Consider the following 23,342-nt stretch of genomic DNA (forward strand, 5'->3'; position numbering starts at 1 on the left):
TTGAACTGTGGTGTTGGAGAAGACTCTTGAGAGTCCCTTGGACTGCAAAGAGGTCCAACCAGTCCATCCTAAAGGAGATCAGTCCTGGGAGTTCTTTGGAAGGACTGATGCTGAAGCTGTAACTCCAATACTTTGGCCACCTGATGGGAAGAGGTGACTCACTGGAAAAGACTCTGATGCTGTGAGGGATTGGGGGCAGGAGGAGAAGGGAACGACAGAGGATGAGATGGCTGGATAGCATCACTGACTCGATGGACATGAGTTTGAGTGAACTTCGGGAGTTGGTGGTGGACAGGGAGGCCTGACGTGCTGTGATTCATGGGGTCGCAAAGAGTCAGACACGACTGAGTGACTGAACTAAACTGAACTGAACTGAACATGTGCCTGGACAAGTGTCATCGAGAAGCCATGAATTGGTGAATCAGGTCTAGATAGCTCATCGTTTTAGAGAAGTGTTTCAAAGCTAAGTTTCCTGTTGTCATAAGGCGTTGCCTAGAGTCAGTAAGAATGGAACTGGGGAGCCTTCAACAGTAATTTACAACATAGCAATAAAAATAATGTTCCTGCCTTCACTCTTTCACTGGTAAGAATGCTAGTTTACAACAACCACCTGGATTGAAAAGCTTATATAGAGAACTGTATCTTGGTCATATGAGACTATTGGATTGCTGTCCAAAGGTATGACTGACTGATTTGGTAAGACTGGTTCCTTGTTGCCAAGTTATGCTACCTGAAGAATGAATTTCCTTGCTTTAAGCTAGGAAGTAGTATATAACCACTCACACCTTATTTATAACCACTTGGCATAGATTACTATGAACTATGACTGATGATTACCCACTGCCCATACCTTACCAACCCCACCCCCTTAGATCCCAGCAAAGGAATGGTTTTCAGGACTGATAGATCACTTTAAGAAGAGAACTGTCCCACGTAAAGTCAAGACAGGAAAAGCCAATTCACCCAAGCTTCAGGCAGTCTTGCCCCTCTCCAGTGAGAAAGGCATTCATTTAACAGTTCAAGTGACTACTCAGCACCAAAGGCACAGCCACTTGTTTAAGATTTTTGTTCTGTAGCAGAAGTCTTTCTGATTTCTTTCTTCTTTATTTTTAAAAAACCCTCTGTTTTCATTTATTTAATGATTATTGAGATTGACCTGCTTGTTTAATGCCTGGTTTTTAAAAATTTTTGGCCACATCTCTTGGCATGTGAGATACTAGTTCCCTAACCAGGGATCAAACTTGTACCTCCTTGGATTGTAAGGCAGAATCTTGACCACTAGACTGCCAGAGAAGTCCCTTTTTCTTTTTTATTAATTTTAGCTATTCTTCTCTCTTTTCAAATTACTGATTTTCCCTTGCAATTTTTATAACTATGTGTACAATGATGAGCCTTTGGGGAAAGGCAAGAACTACCATACTCAAAAGCATGAAAAAGATGTGCTCATGAATGAAGTCTATATTATTTTCTGCCAGCTTTCTTCATTAGAAAGGGAAACAAAAATAGAAATTCTGACCAAGTACTGAGTACTGAAAAGGATAAATATCTGTGGAGTTCAATGAATTTCTTTCAGATAATTGTAAGTTACAACTTGCTTAGACTATGATTAAACAGTCTTACTTGGTATTGTTGATCCTATAGGGGGAGCATAAAACATCCAGAAATATGTTGAGGTCACTCAGCTCACTGCTTTTGGTTCCCATGATCATCTTAAAGGAAGCATGATTTGAAGGCCATCCTGAAGGGTGGTATGTGTCAAGTGTTTTACTCTAGATGACCAAACAGGTAGGGCCTGAAGGAGTTCCAGGAGCCAAGGCCAGATGTGACAGATGGCTGGGACAGGCTGTCCACGGAGCCAAAGGGGATGCCAAGCATTGTTCAGATTAGAGCCAGCTTGTGGGAGAAGTGGGCCCAGGTGAGAGTTCTGGACGGGGTTGGAGCTACCTACAGGTTTAAGACCATTAGGCCATACCACTGAGTAACAGCTTCGGACACCACCACACTGGGCTAGTCTACGTAAGGATAAACCAAGACTGTGATGCAGACAAAGACCTAGAATCCACAGAACACTTGCCTGTGATGTCCAGATGAAGGCCCCCATTTTTCTGCAGAGGCTAGAGTCTCTAGGGCAGAGAAGTAAAGACTGAACTGCAACTACTATCTGGAGAGCACCCAGAGTTTCTAGATATATTTTCAAAACATCATTCTTAGTGTACATTTTATTAAACATCCTTTTAGAGATTGCCTCTTGCCATATAGTTTATTCTTTTAATATAATAACTTGCATATTACAAATAGGAAGTTTTCTCTTATTGTATACAATTCAGAAGATACAGAAAAGCACAAGGCAGAATCTAAAACTCACCCATGTTCACATTTTTATAGCTTACAGATAATCACTTTTTATATTTTCTTGTATTTTCTTCAGGTCACTTTTATATGTCTATAAATATAGTAATTTGGATAGACACAAATTTTACCTCACTGCCTGCCTGGGGGTGAGTCATAGGATAAAAGAAGTGGAAGAGGAAAAATGGATGGGTTACTGGTTCACAGTGTTATGCTTTCATGCTGATCTCCAATCATCCCCACACAGCCATGGATATCTTGACTTCTTGGGAAGGGCTTCTACTTCATGACTATCAATACCATATCTGGGTATCAATCATGGGAACCCTTGACTAGACAAAATAGGATTGAGAAACTTCATTAAAAATTTTTCAAACATATTTTTCACGGCACAGCTGGTTGTAGGATGTGATTAAGGAGGGTGCCTAATTGGTGGCTTGGGGGATGTTGGTGTATACATCCACATGCCAGCCGGATAGATTAACATCTCAGGCTCTACACTAAAATTTCCTAATCTTAAAGTGTAATCTCTAGGAGTCAGATAAACTTGGTGGTACCCATGCTGGAGGAGAAACTGCTCTGCCCCTAGATCCAAAACACTTTCTTTTCAAAGTCCAGCATATTTGCTCAGGATCTATGGCACAGGGAAGTTCAGACAGGCTTTGTCATCTTATGAAGGTGGTATTACCACTCCCATTCTACAGATGAAGGAACTGAGGTTAATAGAGATTAAATAATGTGCCCAAAGTCACTCGGCTAGTGTGTAAACTCAAATCATTGTGTTCTAAAGCCTATGTCTTGAGATTGGTTAGCTTTTAACCAAATCTCCTGTGCCCACAGCTAGACCTCGTCTCCCAGTCTCTCTGGCAGGTAGGTATGGCCATGTGACAGAAAGCCCTGGCCAATGAAATGTGGTGGAAGTGAAGGCTGCCTCTTCCAGGCTTGTCCATGGCAACTGCCCACACATAATGTTCCATATTTTCTCTTCCCTTTGTGTGATGGCTGGATGCCAATGTACAAGGAGACCTTGGAATCCACATGTGGAGGATGGCGGTGCCTTGTCAGCTTGGGGCCCTGAATGACTTGTGGAGCAGAGCACCTTCCCCTGCCACCAATTTTCCTTTACTCGAAACCTATTGGACTTCATATAAGTCCACGTATCATTAGCAGCTGTCATTCAGTTCAGTTCAGTTCAGTTCAGTTGTTCAGTCGTGTCTGACTCTTTGTGACCCCATGAACTGCAGCACTCCAGGCCTCCCTGTCCATCACCATCTCCCAGAGTCCACCCAAACCCAAGTCCATTGAGTCGGTGATGCCATCCAGCCATCTCATCCTCTGTTGTCCCCTTCTCCTGCCTTCAATCTTTCCCAGCATCAGGGTCTTTTCAAATGAGTCAGCTTTTCATATCAGGGGGCCAAATTTTCGGAGTTTCAGCTTCAGCATCAGTCCTTCCAATGAACACCCAGGACTGGTTTCCTTTAGGATGGACTGGTTGGATTTCCTTGCAGTCCAAGGGACTCTCAAGAGTCTTATCTGACACCATAGTTCAAAAGCATCAGTTCTTCGGTGCTCAGCTTTCTTTATAGCCCAATTCTCACATCCATACATGACTACTGGAAAAACCATAGCCTTGACTAGATGGACTTTTGTTGACAAAGTAATGTCTCTGCTTTTTAACCTGTCTAGGTTGGTCATAACTGATTCAGGTTGTCTTTTTGCAGTTTATATTGGTTTTCAGGGTGGTAATGACCAAGCAAAAGAGTGCGTCATTTGTGTACATGTGCAAGCTCCCCTCGACTGAAAGTCAGTCTTACCTTGGCTGTAACTCAGCCTTTCAGCACTGAAAACCCTTCTTTACCTGTCTTTCCCTGCTTAAACTAGATATCACTGTTTGCCAAGAAAACACCATTTTCTAATCTCTTCTCTCAGTAGACATCTGGTCCTTCTTAATGCTGCCTGCATGTGTTCTAAGACCTTGAAGAAGTGAAAGTGTTAGTCACTCAATTGTGTTTGACTCTTTGCAACCTCATGGGACTGTAGCCCACCGGGCTCCTCTGTCCGTGGGGATTCTACAGGCAGGAATACTGGAGTGGGTTGCCAGGCCCTCCTCCAGGGGATCTTTCTGACCCAGGAATTGAATTCAGGTCTCCCTTGCTCACTCTCTATTTCTGACCTGGTCCTTCCCCTACTTTGAGGCATAACTCATATTTCCCCTCTTCCAACACTCTTTTTCTGATGATTCCTGTCCTGACTGAGATGTCACATTTTAAATACTTGAGAGATGCACTGAACGTTTGACCTTTAATGCTGTTTAATTTATATGCCTTAATTGCTTTTTGTGTGAAACCTAATCTTCCTTTTAAGATTTAAACATTCTCAGGGACAACTTAATGTTGCCCCTGGACAACCAAGTTAATGTTTACAAGTTGGAAATCAGCAGAACACCCAACATGGTGTCGTGTAAAAAAATTTTTTTAAATTATTTATTTATTTATTTTTGGCTGTGCTGAGTCTTCACTGCTGCGCGCCAACCTTCTCTAGTTGCGGAGCCTGGGGCCTGCCCTTTAGTTGTGGTGGCTTCTCTTGTTGTGGAGCATGGGCTCTAGGCACTCAAGCTTCCATATTTGCTGCCTGTGGGCCCAGTCATTGTGGCTCGTGGGCTCCAGAGCCCAGGCTCAGTAGTTGTGGTATACTGGCTTCATTGCCCTGCAGCGTGTGGGATCCTCCCGGACCAGGGATTAAACTGGTGTCTTGCATTGCAAGGCAGATTCTTAACCACTGGACCACCAGGGAATCCCAATAATTTGTTTTTGAATGGTGTAAGGAAGGAAGGTAATGCAGCTTCTTTTATTTCTTCCATAGTGAGTGCCCATAATGATCTGCAACACGAGTTTTTAAACAATCGTTGGCCAAATTCTTCCTTGAGGCAGTTTGAGGCATGATTTTGAAATGTCCAAGTTGGTCTACTGTGACTTCTGAGGCTCTACAATAGGGGTTATCAAGCTTCAGTATGCCAGGGGCCACCCCCAGAATTTCTGACTCAGTAGGCCTGGGTAGAGCCCAGATTTTCTGTTTCTAATGGATGCTGCTGCTGCTGCTGCTGGTCTAGTCCTCGCAGCTTGAGAAGCTCTGCTGTACTTCCAGCACACTGATGCTGTCTATGACTGCTTCCCCTGCTCGCTCTGCTCCACATGCTCCCCTGCTCCAGGGCTTTTGCGTTTACTGTTTTCCCAGACACTCCTGCACTTTCTTCCTTATCTCAGGTCATTCCTTACATGTCATCTTTCCATTCACCTGATTTCAAATGACAACACTCTCTGCCCCCTCTCCCACCTGCCACACACACACACACACACACACACACACACACACACACACACACATGCACACACACATGCACACATGCTCACACATACACACTCCTTATCAAATCCCTTTCCAGATGTTTTCCTCCATTGAATTTATCACAACCTGACATGTATGTTTTCTTTGTTTACTGTCTACCTCCTGTCCACACCAGACCATAAGATTCCTGAGGACAAGGATTCTCATTCATTCCTGTGTCTCAGAGGAATGAACAGTGTTTGGCATATAGTAAGCACTCAAACAGTAGTTGATGTTTTAACTGGAGGACAGCAGGGACTATAACCCTACTGTCTTCAGACCATGAACCGTAAAGAAAACACATCTACTGCTGAAACAAAACAGGAATGATTAACATGGCGTTCACTCGGCCCGGGCTGACTTAGTCGAGGGGCTAGAGCTGAAGGAGAAAAGGAAGACACCATTAGCCCTCCCAGAGGCCCTGGACAGGTCACTGTCCTGTCCTTACTTCTCATCTATAGGATGAGGGGGTTGGATGAGGTGTCTGCAATCTTGTTTCCTGCTCTAAAACTCCAGGCTTTCTCTTCCTCCAGGTCTACATGCCCCACAAAGGGAAGTTTAGGACAGAGGGATCAGTGAGAAGCTTGCTCAGTTTTCTCCTGAGCATTTTCATCCTTTGGCTTCTGTCAACAATTTCACCAAAACAAAGTTAGCAAAATTCTGCTGAGAATCTTCTCCCAATCAAAAGTATGATCCCACAGCAGTGCTGCCTTTTTGGTTTTATGTCAAGTTCTTTCTCCTGTGTCCTAGCAGAGACATTACTTTCTTGACTAAGGTCCGTCTAGTCAAGGCTATGGTTTTCCAGTAGTCATGTATGGATGTGAGAGTTGGACTGTGAAGAAGGCTGAGTGCCGAAGAATTGATGCTTTTGAACTGTGATGTTGGAGAAGACTCTTGAGAGTCCCTTGGACTGCAAAGAGATCCAACCAGTCCATTCTGAAGGAGATCAGCCCTGGGATTTCTTTGGAAGGAATGATGCTATAGCTGAAACTCCAGTACTTCGGCCACCTCATGTGAAGAGTTGACTCATTGGAAAAGACTCTGATGCTGGGAGGGATTGGGGGCAGGAGGAGAAGGGGACGACAGAGGATGAGATGGCTGGATGGCATCACTGACTCGATGGACGTAAGTCTGAGTGAACTCCGGGAGTTGGTGATGGACAGGGAGGCCTGGCGTGCTGCGATTCATGGGGTCGCAAAGAGTCAGACACGACTGAGTGATTGAACTGAACTGAATTGATGCCACACCCAACATTATTCTAGCTTCATTGCCTCAGAAGTCAACCCACTCCTGGGATTCTCAAACCAGTTCAGATAGGGGAACATCAAGAAATCTTTCTCATCTTTGCTGACCTTGATATATTGAGATTTTAACACCTAAATATAATAATCCACAGAATTTGGGGCTAAATCACAAACTGTCTTATATATAAAACCCAGTAGAGACAAACAGTAGTGGAAGCTGAATTATAAAACAAGCCTTATGGCAGAAAAATTTGTAATGTAAAAATTTTGATATTATCATTTATGTTGATCTTACTTTCTGCAGATTGAGAAGCACTGGTTGGCCCACAGAATTTCAGAGTATGGGGTGGAAGAGGGTTAGCTTAGAAGGGTGAGGAGCATAGGTTCTGAAGCCACTGGTTATAAGAACTTGTGTGGATTATTCATCTCTCTGAGTTTTAGTTTCCTCCACTATGAAATGGGGATGCCGATGACAGCACCTAACTCCTATGGTTGTGGAGAAGTCCAAATAAGGTGGTACTCTTCAACTCTTAAACTGAGCCAGGTACTCAGTAAGGGGATGACTAACGTTGGCTCTTACTATTCATTGCTGAGGGTCATAGTGAGACATGTTTAGGAAAGGGTTTGCTCAGGAGAGGGGGAGAGAAGAAATGAGAGCCTTTGAGAAGATGGAGGGACCAACAAGAAGGGAGAGGAACAGATATGGGTGGCCCCACAAAGCTGTTGGAGAAGCTACATGTATTGATTTGACTTGGCTTTCCATTCGTTTAAAACTTCAAAAAAGAAAGCCTTACACAGGGCTTCATTTGGCAGGTAGAGCCTGAGGTTATTGACTGTTCAGACCAGGGTGCAAGGGTCATCTGAGCACTCAGAGTTTTGAGCAAAAGTCTGTTTCAGGTGTTCTTTGAGATTATCTGTTTCCACGAAACTCTGGGCTTGGGGGACAGTAATATCAGCCTGCACGAGGATTTTCCAAGGGTGATCTTTCAAATTGAAGAGGAAAAGTTTGAAGGTATTTTTCTTTTCTGCCTTGTTACATTTTTAAGTAACTTTTAAAAAATAATGATCTCGAAGAGAAGACTTGGACACAGCCAGAATCAGTGCTCTCCCCGGGCACTCCAGCTCCCTTCCTTTGAAGCCAAGTCAACACAGTCCAAAGCCCGTTGACACTGTCAGAGAGCTTCCCAAGAACATTGTGTTTGTGGTTATTATTTTGAATGCATTCAACTTTTCCTCAGGTGTCACTGAACTCTGCTCAGTCTGGCCTTCGGGGCATTGACCCTTAAGCAAATAGATAGTGTTCTCAAAAAAGCTTGAATTCTGTTCAGGGCTTTAAATGAGGAAAACTGGAGCTGAAACAGGTTGGAAAACCTTTTGGTTCTCTACAGTGGAGTCCATTGTTTCTTCTGGTTTCTTCAAGTTCATGTTCCCAGGTAAGTGACTTATACTGTCTAGAGGATTTGAAGATTATGTCTGCAAGTCCATTTCCTTTAAGTCTCACTTTGTGGGGTGTTGTGTTTCTGACTCATAAAGGCTGGCATCTTGTTATACAAGAACAATGCTACAAGGCTTGGATAGGAACTTGCAGAATACATTAATAATTTCATAATATCTATGATATATATGATACAGATGGCTATTGTTTTCTATCTCATTTATAGTACTGCTTATAGTAATGCTTTTTATGCATCAATTCTCTTGAGAATGTGTGTGTGTGTGTGTGTGTGTGTGTGTGTGTGTGGTGTGTTGGGGAGTGGTGTATGGGAGTATGTGATGGGTGAACAGATAATAATCTGCCAGATAATCTGCCCAAAGTATAAATGCTAGCAAACTTTTTAAACTTGGCTTTATGAAAATGCAGTTGTGTTTTTCACTGACCACCACAAAATCTTGCCCCAGAAAGCTGCTGCTGCTTTAATATAGAACTATACCAACTCCATTCTCCTAGTCTTCAGTAATTTAGATACTGAGCTCTGGATTCATGGCTAGAAGCGGAAAAGTTGGATTCTAGAATCTAATTTCCATTTTTCAGTTTCCCTAGCCAGTAGAAATCACAGGTTGCTGATGATTTGAACACGTTGATCAAATATCATTTACTTTAAGACTGAGTATGAAGTGAGGCATTTCTAAACATTTTGATGGGGGAAGAGCCTTCTAGACATTTTGGGGACAAATTATAACGATTGTCCTTAGAACTCTTAATATTGGAAACTGATAGTGGTTATTATTAAACTTTTGAAGTATTGACTTATTTACAGGCTTATGCTTAACAGAAGTTCTTGCTGTGGGCATCCACCCTCATCCCTACCCCCCAAACTCCAGACTTATACTCTGCCCTGTAACACTCCGGTAGTTATCTGTTTCAAGCTTCCATCTCCCTGCCTAGGGGATTACACTCCCCTCCCCACCCCACCCCACTCAGTTATAAGCCCTTGAATAATTAGTTATCCTACTGCAAAGAGTGACAGTGACCGATATTTGCCGATGAATGCTGGAAGTGGATTGGAAGCAATTTAGGAAGAAAACATTGCCCACTTTGTGGTTTTAGAAGACCTTGAAATTGCTAGAAAATGCCAAGTCCCATTTAGGTAACCAAGCATTAGGGTTATGTTGCTTTATGAAGGTGAAAGAACTATGCATGTAGAGTGCTGGGAGGAACTTTGGTGTTAAATCCTATTTCCCTCAAGAGCAGTTCATTAGTTCTCTATCTGAACTGTGACTCTGTGAAGCAGGGCTACCCATGTGCACCTCAAGAATCACTGTGTATTTATTTCCCTTCTCCATGGGCTGTAGCCTCCAGGGCTGAAGGGCCTCAGTCTCATTATCCCTGGACTGTGTCTTTATTGACGCACATGGTCAACCCACAACTTTTTTATCTGCAAGACAGTATTTTTCTATTTTTCTTGCTTTTCAGTATAAATCAATATTTCTTTCCTCCTCTGATGATCCTTGGGGAAAGAAATCATTGGCTGGGTTTGATAATAACAAAGGGTGCCCTTCCTACATCACGACGTGTCAGCAGTGAAAGACATTCCAAGGGCTCTTTTAAAAAATTAGAATTTGTGGTTTCAAAAGTGTCTTGAAAATTCACCAGGAGCAGGAGCAGGAGCAGCTCTGGTCTCTGAGCAGCTCAGGGCAGGGGAGATTCTGGTTCTAGTGGCCTTGAATGGTCTTACAGAAGGGAGGACTTTATAAGAGAAAAGCCAAGGCCCATGTTCACGGTGGGATATGGGGTGAAGGAGGCCACGTCTCACATCTCCTCACTCCCTACCACCCCATGCCTCAGCTCTCCAGTGGCTGCAAGCGTGTTTAGATCTTCCTAACCACTGAAGCCTAAATGTGGAAAAACCTTTGCTTTTTCCTCCTGAGCTCAGTCTAGGCAAGATCAACATGTTTCAAAAATAGTATTCTGAAGAAAATGAACGCAGAACAAATCTCCTTGAAGAAAATTCAAAGCCAAGAATAGTGGCAGAGTTGAGAGGCCATGTCCTAAATTGACAAGAGCCGGGCCCCGTTGGCTTGGCTGTCCCACCACACAGCCTATTTCCTTTGGCCACCTCAGGCCGGGTTGCCCTGGAGAGAGGTGACCCGTGTATGCTCTTGGCCTGGTAAATGAGGGGACATCACTGCTGGCTCTGGGGGATTTCTATCCTTCCCAACCTGCTCTCTTACTCTAAGAGTATGGACTTATCAGAGTATTATGGGTTTTTTTGAAAGTATAAATATGATTATATGCTTTCTTTGCCTAAAAGTCCTTATTAAATGTCTAAGTCCTCAGCATTATTAAGGAGTTTGATGTCCTGAGGAATGAGGCAGCCACATTCTCCAGAGCTGTTCCATCCACCATCCTTCAGACTCACTGGACACCCTTGGGTCCTTGTGTATTGTCACTCAAGTCCGGACCTTTGCATGAGCCTGGAACTCCTCATCTCCTGTTTCCTTGGCTAACTTGCCTCATCTTAAAAGCACTGGCTGCAGAGCCTTCCGCAACTCTCCAGGTGGGGACAGGGCCCTGCTTGAGGGTCTTGGAGATGCCTGTACTTCTCCTTTACTCCATGTCATCAGGTTTATTTCTTACATGTCATCTGTCTTCCCTGCACAACGTGAGCTCCATGAGGACAGGTAGGTTGGAGGGCCTGTGCTCCGTTAGATTTTTAGGTTGGTTAAATCAGGTTCTCAAAGGTTTCTCCCCAGGCTTCAGGCTGTTGTGAACTGACCTAATAATGCAGGCGTCTGCAAATATATTTGTGAAGGGCTAGACAGTGAATATTTTAGGCGTCGGTGGGAAGGTGGGAATCATCTCTGTCACAGTAGCTCTGACCTGCCATTGTAGCCCCAAAGCAGCCAAGGACAAAGGAAAAACAAATGGTCATGACTGAGTTCCAGTAAAACTGTATGCATAGAAATAGGCAGTGGGTTGAAGGCCTCTATTACTGTCATATCCTTCAGCCTGGAAGGATTCCAGCTCCCAGGAGAACTATTTTTACCTTGACATTTCTTTTCCCTCCCTCCCTCCTTCCTTCCTTGCTCCTTCCCTTTCTTTCTCCCCTTCTCTCTTGCCTTCTTCTCTCCTCCCTCTCCCCTTCTTTCTTTCCCATTTTTCCTACACTGTCAATAGCCAGTTGCTAGTGTTGACCCAGTCTTTGGTGAAGGTCAGCCCACTCATCTGTTGCTCCAGACTGGTGTCTTGAAGTCACACCAGCAGCCTCGTTGGGCACTTGGGATCTTTGATTAGCTCCTGGCACGGCCTGTGGAACCTTGGATCTCCTCCAGTTTTGACAGCCTCAACCCCTGGGCCCACTGCTTCCTTAGCCCTCTCTCTGAGGTCTGTCAATGTCCCAGGTTCGCTCGGGTGACCCATCCAGGTGCTGCTGTCTGCTTACTCTCTCTCCTCCCTGGCAGTGGTCTTCCAGAATGTTGTTGCTAAAGTTCTAAGGTAGAAAAATCCTTGATATGTCTACCAAAGGGTTTCCCTTATGGCTCGGGCAGTAGAGAATCCTCCTGCAAGGCAGGAGATCTGGGTTTGATCCCTGGGTTGGGAAGATTCCTTGGAGAAAGGAATGGAAGCCCACTCCAGCACCTTTCCTGGAGAATCCCATGAGCATAGAAGCCAGGCAAGCTATAGTCCATGGGATTGCAAAGAGTCAGACTTGACTGAGCAACTAACAATATGTCTACCAATAAAGATCAGGAGACTGTTCTCTAATGTGGATTTCTGTGTTGATAAGATTACACAGTTTATCAAAGAAAAAGAAACTTCAACCCTGAATAGTTCAACAGAAGCACATTGTAGTATATGAGTCATAGACCACTTGCCATTTGGCAGAGGGGGAAATTTGTGTTGGCATGAGCAATTCAGAACTGTTGGAGGATTCCATGATTAGGTGGCCAAAATCTGCTGACCAGTGCTTAGAAATCTTGCTTTCCCACTTTGAGCATCTAGATTCTCTTAAGTTTATCAGAAGACCATATTTTTTTCTGGAAGACATTAAAAACTGAGTCTGTTTTCAAATAGATTTTTCAGAGATGAGGATAATTTACTACATAAGAAGGTGGAGTAAGGGACCTCCCTGGTGGCCCAGTGGTTAAAACTTTGCCTTCTGGTGCAAGGGGTACTGGTTTGATCCTGTCAGGGAGCTAAGATTCCTCCATATCTTGTGGCCAAAAACCCAAAATTTAAGTAAAAGAAGCTGTATTGTAACAAATTCAATAAAGACTTTAAAAATGGCCCACATCAAAAGAAAAAAAATCTTAAAAAAAAAAAAGGTAGTGTGAAAAGGAAATAGGTTGATACCTTTTAACTCTGAGTTCTTTGGTGTGGGTTAAAGTTCAATTTTGCTATTACAAACTAAGAAACTCTCATTAAAGCTTCCTGCAATGTATGATACCCAAGTACCTTCCCCACACTTCAGGAAGCTCAAGAATCAATTGTTAGCTTAGACGCTATAGATAATAGCTGAGACAGTACAATTAGATTACTTGATATCAGCTTGCACTCTTAAATCATAAATCTTAAATCAGGTGAGGAGGAGGCATAGTCTCATTACCCTGTATAAAAAATGTTTGTCACTGAAATCTAGGTTCCTGCTCTTTTCAGGGTTTAGGAGACTGGCAGAGATGTTCTCCAGCATCAGCTAAATGAGTTTCCCAGAATCTAATCTAATAAAAAGGGAATTAATCAGTGGGGAAAAAACATGGTCTAATGATACATCAGAGTACACTTACAATGATATGAGGCCATTCATCTAATATCTAATTTTTGAAACATTGTTCCTTTTTTTCCTGGAAAATACCAGGGGCAAAGCCTTCATTTATTCTTTCTAGTCATTTTGATATCTCCTTGCACTTTCCCAAAAGTAGTGTTAGAAAACTGCCACTGTCTTTGTGGATGCACGCAAGTAATTAATATTTTCAACACAGTGACCTTTAAAAGCCATCATGGCTATTTCAGAGCCGGCTGCAGAGAAGGCAACTAGCTCTCATTTCTGACTGAGCAACTGAGGCTTGTCTTGTAGCACTGGAGAGTGTGTGTCTTTTAAAATACAGGTCCTTAGAGTGGACTACCAAAGTTCAGAGTGATGCACTGAACTCTGAGAAAGAAAACAAACAGAACAGCTCTAGATATTTGGTAGCTGGCCTGGAACTCAGAGCTAAACTGTATTATTCCCTTATTAGAAATAAATGATCTCTGTACATAATGTATACCAGAAGGCTTTTAAAGGTTAACTATATATGTCATACAAGCAAGTTGTACCTTCTTCCTTTTTTCCTCTGTGCTACACAGTATTCTCATTAGCCATCTCTTCCACACAAGTAGTGTATACACGTCAATCTCAATGTCCCCACTCATCCTTTGGTATGCCCATCCCATGTGCTCCACTTCTGCTTTGCAAGCAGGTTCATCTGTACTATTTCTCTAGATTCCACATATATATATTAATATACAATATTTGTTTTTCTCTTTCTGACTTATTTCCCTCTGTATGGCAATTCCACCCACATCTCTGAAAATGGCACACCTTGTTCCTTTTTATGGCTGAATAATATTCCATCATATATATGTGCCATATCTTTATCTGTTCTTTTGTTGAGGTGGAGTTAGTGTTTAATGGGGATAGAGTTTCTGGAGATGGATGATGGTGAGAGTTGCACAAAACTATAAATGTACTTACTGCCTCTGAACTGTACAGTTAATTATGGTTAAAATAGTATGTTTTATATTATGTGACTTTTTACCACACACACACAAAACATTAAAAAACAAAAGCATCAGGACCGAAAAAAGAAATAATTTCATAGAATACTCACTGTATTACTCAATGTGCTCTAAAGTAACAGAAACAGTAGGATTATATACAGAAAGCGATTTACTGTGTGGGATTGAGTCACATGACTGCAGAGGCTGAGGAGTTCTTGATCTGCCGTCTGCAAGATGCAGGCCTAGGGAAGTCAAGGGTATAGTTCCAGTTCAGATCTAAAGGTCTAAGAGCCAAGGGAGCTGTTGGCATAAGTCTCAGCTGGAATCTGAAGGCCCAAGAACCAGGAGAGTGAATATTGGAGCGCAGAAAAAGTCGGATGTTCCAGCTAAAGCAAATGGGAAAATTCACCCTTCCTCAGCCTGAAAAGAATTAAGGCTGGCATATATTTGTTGGCATATACCATTATGTCAATTTAAGGCATATATATAATGACATGTTAATTTGACACATTCATATTTATTACAATATGATTACCACTATACTTTTAGCCAGTAACTTTATCATATCACATAATTATTATTATTTGTTTTGTGGTGAGAACATTTAAAATCTAGGCCCCTAGCAACTTTGAAGTATACAGCAGAGTATTGTTGACTGCCACCACTGTGCTGTACATTAAATCTCCAGATTGTAAAATGGAGATCACAAAAATCACTATATTCAGAAGGAAGTAAAAGGCAAGCAGACCTCATATGAACCAGAATGTATAGAATATCTGGGGAAATAGAGAGGGAGAGGGAGAGACTAGGTTGGTTTATTAGCTTCTGCTTAGTAGATGATCTGAGGAGGGCAGGTGGGGCTGGGGTGGGGGAACTTGGTTGCCAAGCCTGAAGGGCAAAGGGAGCTTTCTCTGCCTTCTCCTTTTGGAACAGCTGATGTACAGACTTGGTTTCCTGTCATTTTCATACCTATCCTGCAAGGTGAATTTTACCACCATCACCATCATTGCCTGACTTAAAAGGTGGAGAAGTCAGGGCCCAGAGAAAGGTTAAAAGCATATCCAACAACACAGAGTGAAGCTGTAGGCAGTAACAGAATCTGAGAAACTCCAGAGTTCACAGGCAAGACACTACACCAATGGCCTCTAAACACTGCCAAATATTTGCACACCATTGGAAAGAAATCTTTCTAAATGAAGCCAGGAAAAACATTGGAGACTGAATTTTTTCATAAAAATCTTATTTTAAAATTAGGAAATGAAATATTATAACCATTGTTAAAGTTTTATTATTGTCCCCTTATCAAAGAGTTTCTTAGCCTCTTGAAAAAGTTTTTGGTCAAAATTTCAAAAATGGTGTGACCAGCAAACATTGCAGACTGAATGTATTATTGCTATAGTAAAGAAATTTTGTTGTTAGATAAAAGAATTTTGAATTAGGTATTTTTTTTAGTATTTGTTTTACTGACCTGATAAACTACATAATTAATGTTTTCTCACTCTACTTCTTAATATTGAGTTTATTTAAAAAAATTTTTTTTAATAAATCATGTTGAAAGGTACTCTTATCTTCATAGTACTTTTGATATGATGTGATGAGAAGGATACTTTACCTCCGTGGTCTTCCTTTCCAAAACATACAACTCTTGTCTAATCATGAGAAAAACAGCAGATAAATCCCAATTTAAGGAACATTCTACAAAACAATTCCTCAGTACGTCTCAAAACTGTCAAGATCATCAAAAGCAAGAGAGTTGTAAGAAATTGTCATGGCTAAGAGAAGCTTACAGAGATTTCACAATTTAATGTAATGTGTTTATAGCTTCCCAATGCTTTGTACTATTGGATATTTAATCTTTGCCAGTATTTCAGTGAGCGTTTTTAGTATTTGTCATCGATCTGTATCCAAATTTATTCATTGGATTACAATATAATGATTTTTTTCTAATTTTATGAGCTTTTAAATTTCAGGAAATTAATTCTGATTAAATATCTTTTTCATCTATCAAAATGATCAAAAATGTTTACATTAGATAATCATTGCATTCCTGGTATCAGCATTTCTCACTATATTTTTTTATAAACTACTAAATTATACTAAATATATTTAGTATTTTTAAATCTATTTTTAAAGTAATTATAGTTCTGTTTTTTTCCTTATAACATTTTTTCTTGTTTTGACGTCAAGGTTACACTTGTGTTACAAAATGAATTAGGTAGCAGTTTCCCTGGTCCATGCTGAACTTGCCATATTCTGCATCTAGTGGCTACATTTACAAAGGAGCACTGAACCTACCCACAGTATTTGACAGTATTTGGCTGTCATTGGTCAGCTTCACTGACCCAAGAATGTCACCAGTGGGTTGTGCCTTTCTACTGGTTTTTAGTTTTACTCACTTAAAAAAAAATCAATAAAATAAACAAGCAAATGCAGATAAGAAGAAAGAACAAAAAATGGCTGTCCACCTATCAACCAGTGAAACCCATAGTTCGTGGTTTGGGATTATTATTTCCTAATAATTAAACTCTTTCATGGGATTATCAACTAACTAAAAAGCCTGCTTTTGTCTGAGATTGTTAGTCAAGGAAATTTCTTGAACCGAATTGTTCTTCTGTTTGGCTACACTGATTAAAGATGAGAAAATAAATAATAGTTGCAATCATTCTTTTTAAAAAAAATATATTTATTTTTAATTGGAGGATAATTGCTTTACAGTATGGTGTTGGTTTCTGCCGTATATCAACATGAATCAGCCATAGGTATACATATGTCCCCTCCCTCTTGAAGTTCCCTCCCATCTCCACCTGATCCCAGCCCTCTAGGTTTTTACAGAGTACTGGTTTGAGCTCCCTGAGTCATACAGCAAATTCACACTGGCTATTTATTTACATATGGCAGTGTATATGCTTCCGTGCTACTCTTTCCATTTGTCCCACCCCCTCCTTCCCCACTGCTATGTCCACAGCTGTTCTCTATGTCTGTGTCTCCACTGCTGCCCTTCAAAGATGTTCATCAGGACCATCTTTCTAGATTTCGTATACATGCATTAATACATGATATTTGTTTTTCTCTTTCTGACTCACTTCACTCTGTATAATAGACTCTAGGTTTATCTTTTTAGAAATGACTCAAATGCATTCCTTTTTATGGATGAGTAATATTTCATTGTATATATGTACTACAGCTTCTTTATCCCATTCATCTGCTGATGGACATCTAGCTTGCTTCCTTGTTCTAGCTATTGTAAATAGTGTTGCAATGAATATTGGGATACATGTGTCTTTTTCAGTTGTGGTTTTCTCAGGGTATATTTTTCAGGGTACTGGTCTTCCAGTGGTGGGACTGTTGGGTCATATGGTAGTTTTATTCCTAGTTTTTTAAAGGAATCTTCATACTGTTCTCCATAGTAGCTGTATCAGTTTACATTCCCTTCAACAGTGCAAGAGAGTTCCCTTTTTTCCACACTCCAGCATTTATTGTTTATAGATTTTTGGATGATGGCCATTCTGACTGGTATGAGGTGATATCTCATTACAGTTTTGATTTGCATTTCTCTAATAATGAGTAATGGTGAGCATCTTTCCATATGTTTATTAGCCATCTGTATGTCTTCTTCAATGAAATGTATGTTTAGGTCTTCTGCCCCTTTTTTGATTGAGTTGTTTGTTTTTCTGATATTGAGTTGCATGAGCTGCTTGTATATTTTGGAAATTAATCCTTTATCAGTTGTTTCATTTGCTATTATTTTCTCCCATTCTGAGGGTTGTCTTTTCCCCTTGTTTATAGTTTCTTTTACTGTACAAAGTTTTAAAGTTTAATTAGGTCCCATTTGTTTATTTTTGTTTTTATTTCCATTACTCTGGAAAGTGGTTCATAGAGGATCTTGCTATGATATATGGCATAGACTGTTTTCCTCTAAGAGTTTCTGGCCTTACATTTAGGTCTTTAATCCATTTTGAGTTTAGTTTTGTGTCTGGTGTTAGGAAGTGTCAATTTCATTCTTTAACATGTAGCTGTCCAGTTTTCCCAGAAGCACTTATTGAAGAGAACATCTTTTCTCCATTGCGTATTCTTACCTACTTTGTCAAAGATAAGGTGCCCATAGATGCATGGGTTTATCTCTGGGCTATCTTATTCCATTGCTCTATATTTCTGCTTTTGTGAAAGTACCATACTGTTTTAATGACTGTAGCTTTGTAGTATAGTCTGAATCAGGCAGGTTGATTCCTCCAGTTTCATTCTTCTTTCTCAAGATTGCTTCAGCTATTCAGGATCTTTTGTATTTCCATACAAATTGTGAAATTTCTTGTTCTGGTTCTGTGAAAAATGCCATTGGTAATTTGACAGGGATTGCACTGAATCTGTAGATTGCTTCCAGTAGTATAGTCATTTTCACAATACTGATTCTTCCAACACAGGAACATGGACTGTTTCTCCATCTGTTTATGTTGTCTTTGACTTCTTTCATCAGTGTCTTATAGTTTTCTGTATACAGTTTTTTGTCTCCTTAGGTAGGTTTATTCCTAGGTATTTTATTCTTTTTGTTTCAAGAGTAAATGAGATTGATTTCTTAATTTCTCTTTCTGATTTTTCATTGTTAGTGTATAGGAATGCAAGTGATTTCTGTATATTGATTTTGTATCCTGCAACTTTACTAAATTGTCTAATTAGCTCTAGTAATTTTCTGATAGTATTTTAAGGGTTTCTATGTATAGTATCATGTCTTCTGCAAACAGTGAGAGTTTTACTTCTTCTTTTCCAATCTGGATTCCTTTTATTTCCTTATAATCTTTCTCTAATTGCCCTGGCTAGGTCTTCAAAAACTATGTTGAATAATAGTGGTGAGAGAGGATACCCTTGTCTTATTCCTGATCTTAGAAGAAATGCTTTCAGTTTTTCACCATTGAGAATAATGTTTGCACTGGGTTATCATATACAGCCTTTGTTATGTTGAGGTAGGTTTCTTCTATGCCCATTTTTGGATGAGTTTTTATTATAAATGGGTGCTGAATTTATTCAAAAGCTTTTTCTGCATCTATTGAGATTATCATGATTATCATATAGTTTTTATCTTTCAGTTTGTTAATACAGTGTATCACAAAGATTGATTTGTGTATATTGAAGAAGCCTTGTATCCCTGGAATAAACCCAACTTGATAATGGTGTATGACCTTTTTAATATGTTGTTGAATTCTGTTTGCTAGAATTTGTTTGAGGATTTTTGCATATATGTTCATCAGTGATATTGGCCTATAATTTTATTTTTTGTGTGATGTCTTTATCTGGTTTTGGTATCAGGGTAATAGTGGCCTTGTAGAATGAGTTTGGAAGTGTTCTTTCCTCTGCAATTTTTCAGAAGCGTTTGAGAAGGATAGGCATTAGCTCGTCTCTAAATGTCTAAGGAATTCACTTGTGGAGCCAGTTGGCCCTGTGCTTTTGTTTTTTGAGGGATTTTTTGACCACAGTTTCGATTTCAGTGTTTGTGGTTGGCTTATTCATAGTTTCTATTTCTTCCTCGCTCAGTTTTGGAAGGTTGAACTTTTCTAAGAATCTGTCCATTTCTTCCAGGTTGTCCATTGTATTGGCATATAAAGTTGCTCATAATAGTCTCTTACGATCCTTTGTATGTCTGCATTGTCAATCGTAACTTCTCCTTTTTCATCTCTAATTTTGTTGATTTGATTCTTCTCCCCTTTTTCCTAGTTGAGTCTGGCTAATAGTTTGTCAATTTTGTTTATCTTCTCAAAGAACCAACTTTTAGTTTTATTAGTCTTTACTATTGTTTCATTTATTTCTACTCTGATCTTTATGATTTATTTCCTTCTATTAACCTTGAGGGTTTTTGTTCTTTTCCAGTTGTTTTAGGTGTAAAATTAGGTTGTCTACTTGATGTTTTTCTTGTTTCTTAGGTAGGATTGTATTGTTATAAGCTCGCCTCTTAGAACAGCTTTTGCTGCATCCCATAGGTTTTGAGTCATCATGTTTTCACTGCATTTGTTTCTAGGAATTTTTTAATTTCCTTTTAAATTTCTTCAGTAACCTGTTCATTATGTAGAAATGTATTGTTTAATCTCCATGTGTTTGTGCTTTTTTACAGTTTTTTTTCCCCTGTAATTGATATCTAGTTTCATAGCATTGTGGTCATAAAAGATGTTTGATACAATTTCAATTTTTTTAAAATTTACTAAGGCTTGATTTATGACTCAAGATGTGGTCTATGCTTGAGAATATTCCATGTACACTTGAGAAGAAAGTGTATTGTTCTGCTTTTAGATGAAATGTCCTGAAGATATCAATTAGGTTCCATCTGGTCTAATGTGTCACTTAACACTGTGTTTCCTTATTAATTTTCTGTTTTGATGATCTCTCCGTTGGTGCAAGTGGAATGTCAAGTGCCCTACTACTATTGTGTTACTGTCAATTTCCCCTTTTATGTCTGTTAGTGTTTGCTTTATGTACAATTGTTGTGTCTTCTTCTTGGATTGATCCCTTGATCATTATGTAGTGACCTCCATTATTTCTTTTAATTTTCTTTATTTTGAGGTCTATTTTGTCTGATATGAAAATTGCTCCTCTGGCTTCTCTTTGATTTCCATTCGCATGGAATATCTTTTTCCATCCTCTCACTTTCATTCTGTGTGTGCCTCTAGGTCTGAAGTGGGTCTCTTGTAGACAGCATATATGTGGGTCTTGTTTTTGTATCCATTTAGCCTATCTGTGTGTTTTGGTTGGAGCAGTAATCCCTTTGCATTTAAAGTAATTATTGATATATACTTTCTTATTGGCATTCTTCAAAATTGTTTTTGTAGGTCTTTTCCTTCTCTTGTGGTTCCTGCCTATAGGTCTCTTTAACGTTGTAAACTGGTTTAGAGGGGCTATATTCTCTCATCTTTTGTTTGTCTGTAAAACTTTTGATTTTTCCATCAACTTTGAATGAGAGCCTTGTCAGGTAGAGTAATCTTGGTTGTATATTTTCCCCTTTTAGTACTTTACATACATCCTGCCATTTCCTCTGGTCTTCAGAGTGTCTGCTGAAAGATCAACTGTTAATCTTATGGGGTTCCTTTGGTATGTTACTTGCTGCTTTTCCCTTGCTGTCTTTAATATTCTTTCTCTGTGTTTAATCTTTGTTAGCTTGATTAGTATGTGTCTTGGCATGTTTCTCCTTGGATTTATCCTCTATGGGACTCTGTGCTTCTTGGATCGATTGACTATTGCTTTTCCCATGTTAGGGAAGTTTTCAACTATAACCTTTTCAGAAATTTTCTCAGACCCTTTGTTTTTCTTGTCTTCTTCTAGGACTCCTATAATTCAAACGTTAGTACCTTTAATATTATCCCAGAGGTCTCTGAGACTGTCCTCAATTCTTCTCATTCTCCTCTTATCTATTCTTCAGTTATTTCCACTATTCTATCTTCTAGCTCATTTATCTGTTTTTCTGCCTCAGTTATTCTGCTATTGATTTCTTCTAGAATATTTTTAATTTCAGTATTTGTGTTGTTTGTCTCTGTTTATTCTTAATTTCTTCTAGGTCTTTGTTAAATGTGTTAATTGATCCTTGCATTTTCTCCATTCTATTTTTGAGGTTTTGGGTCATCTTTACTATCATTATTTTGAATTCTTTTTCATGTAGTTTGCATATTTCCTCTTCGTTTATTTGGTCTTGTGAATTTTCACCTTGTTCCTTCATTTGTATAATATTCCTCTGCCTTTTCATTTTTTTCTAACTTACTTTGTCTGAGGTCTTCTTTTCCCAGGCTTTAGGGTCATATACCTTCTTCCTTTTGGACTCCCCTCAGTGGGTGAGGTTGGTCCAGTGGTTTGTGTAGGCTTTGTGTTGGGAGGGACTTGTGTCTGCATTCTGGTAGGAGGAGGTGAGTTTTTTTTTCCTTTGACGGACAGGATTGTGTGAGGTGGTAGGTTTTGGGGTGTCTGTGGCAAGCTTCTCCACTAGTGATTGGTTTTGTATTTTTGTCTTACTTGTTGGCGGGGTGAGGTGTTTTGCACTGGGTGCTGCTGGCAGTTGGGTGATTCCAGGTCCTAGATACAGGTGGAGATCTTCATGGGAGTTCTCAATAATCAATACTCCCTGGCGTCAGTAGGTGTCTGGCAGTCCACTGTCCTGGATTCAGAACTTCCACTCCAAAGGCTCAGGCCAAATCTTTGCCTGGGGAACTGACACTCCACAAGTCATTTGTTATGGCATTAAAGGGGATTAAAACAAAAACACAAAAATAGCAAAACAAAACAAAATAAGAAACAAAAGAGGAGCCCCAGACAAATGGTAAATACAAAATCAAGCAAATAATAACAAAAACAAAGGAACACACATACACACACACACACAAAACCCTAAATAGTCCAAAGACAAGAAAGTACAAGAGAGTGGCTTGGCAGGCAAAGGAAACCAAAAATGATACCAACCTATTAAAAACAGAACTAACTAAAACACAAATTGGTAAACAAGACCAAAGCAGAGTGTCAACTGGAGAATAAGCAAAGAAAACAAACCAAACTAACAAACACGATGAAATAAACAAAGAAAAGGAAGAAAAGAAATAAAAGATTTATATATATTAAAGAATAACTACAGCAGGAAAAGAACAGTAAGAAAACAAACAAACAAAACTTAAAAAAGACAAAAGCCCCACAGAATCACAAAAAAACAATGAAGAGGTAGAATTATATAAAGGAAATCAAAAGTGTGATTAAAAAAAAGTTCTCAAAAACTTAGAGTTAATAGTAATAATAAAATCAGCAACCATAGCAACAAAGAAAAAAAGAAGAAGATAAACTAGGATCAACTGCAGAACAAATTAAAATGTATGAATAATAATTGTTTTTCTTGGATCTCAGCTGCCACTGTCCTTTCCTTCACTGTGAGTCACCATCCACCTCTGCCTCCCCAGGATGCCCTCCAATACCGGGCTGATGTCTGGACCTGCTGTGGGAACAGCTCAGACTAATCTGGCCCTATTCCTGCGTGTTCTTGCCTGCAGTGTCCACAGCTACCAGAGCTAGTGTGTTTTCTTTTGTGATAGCTCTCATTGTCCTTTTATATATTCCATAGACACAGTCTTCCTAATTGATCATATGGATTTAATCTGCACCTTGTACAGCTGGTGGGAAGGTTTTTGACCCTCTTCCTTAGCCAAATTGCCCTTGGA

At 40.0% G+C, this 23,342-nt stretch overlaps 1 protein-coding gene across 13 annotated transcripts in view; it reads left to right on the plus strand.

Annotated features, from left to right (window-relative positions):
* Positions 1-8,311: 8,311 nt before the first annotated feature.
* ABCB11 (ATP binding cassette subfamily B member 11) overlaps positions 8,312-23,342 on the plus strand; it is a 104,667-nt gene continuing 89,636 nt past the window's right edge. For all 13 annotated transcript variants that reach the window (XM_060409796.1, XM_060409794.1, XM_027964891.2 and 10 more), the window contains exon 1: positions 8,312-8,410. The gene's annotated coding sequence lies outside the window, so the exon portion shown is untranslated. The remainder of the gene's footprint in view (positions 8,411-23,342) is intronic.

Source organism: Ovis aries, chromosome 2 (genome assembly GCF_016772045.2).
Source record: "Ovis aries strain OAR_USU_Benz2616 breed Rambouillet chromosome 2, ARS-UI_Ramb_v3.0, whole genome shotgun sequence".
NCBI classification, from domain to species: domain Eukaryota; kingdom Metazoa; phylum Chordata; class Mammalia; order Artiodactyla; family Bovidae; genus Ovis; species Ovis aries.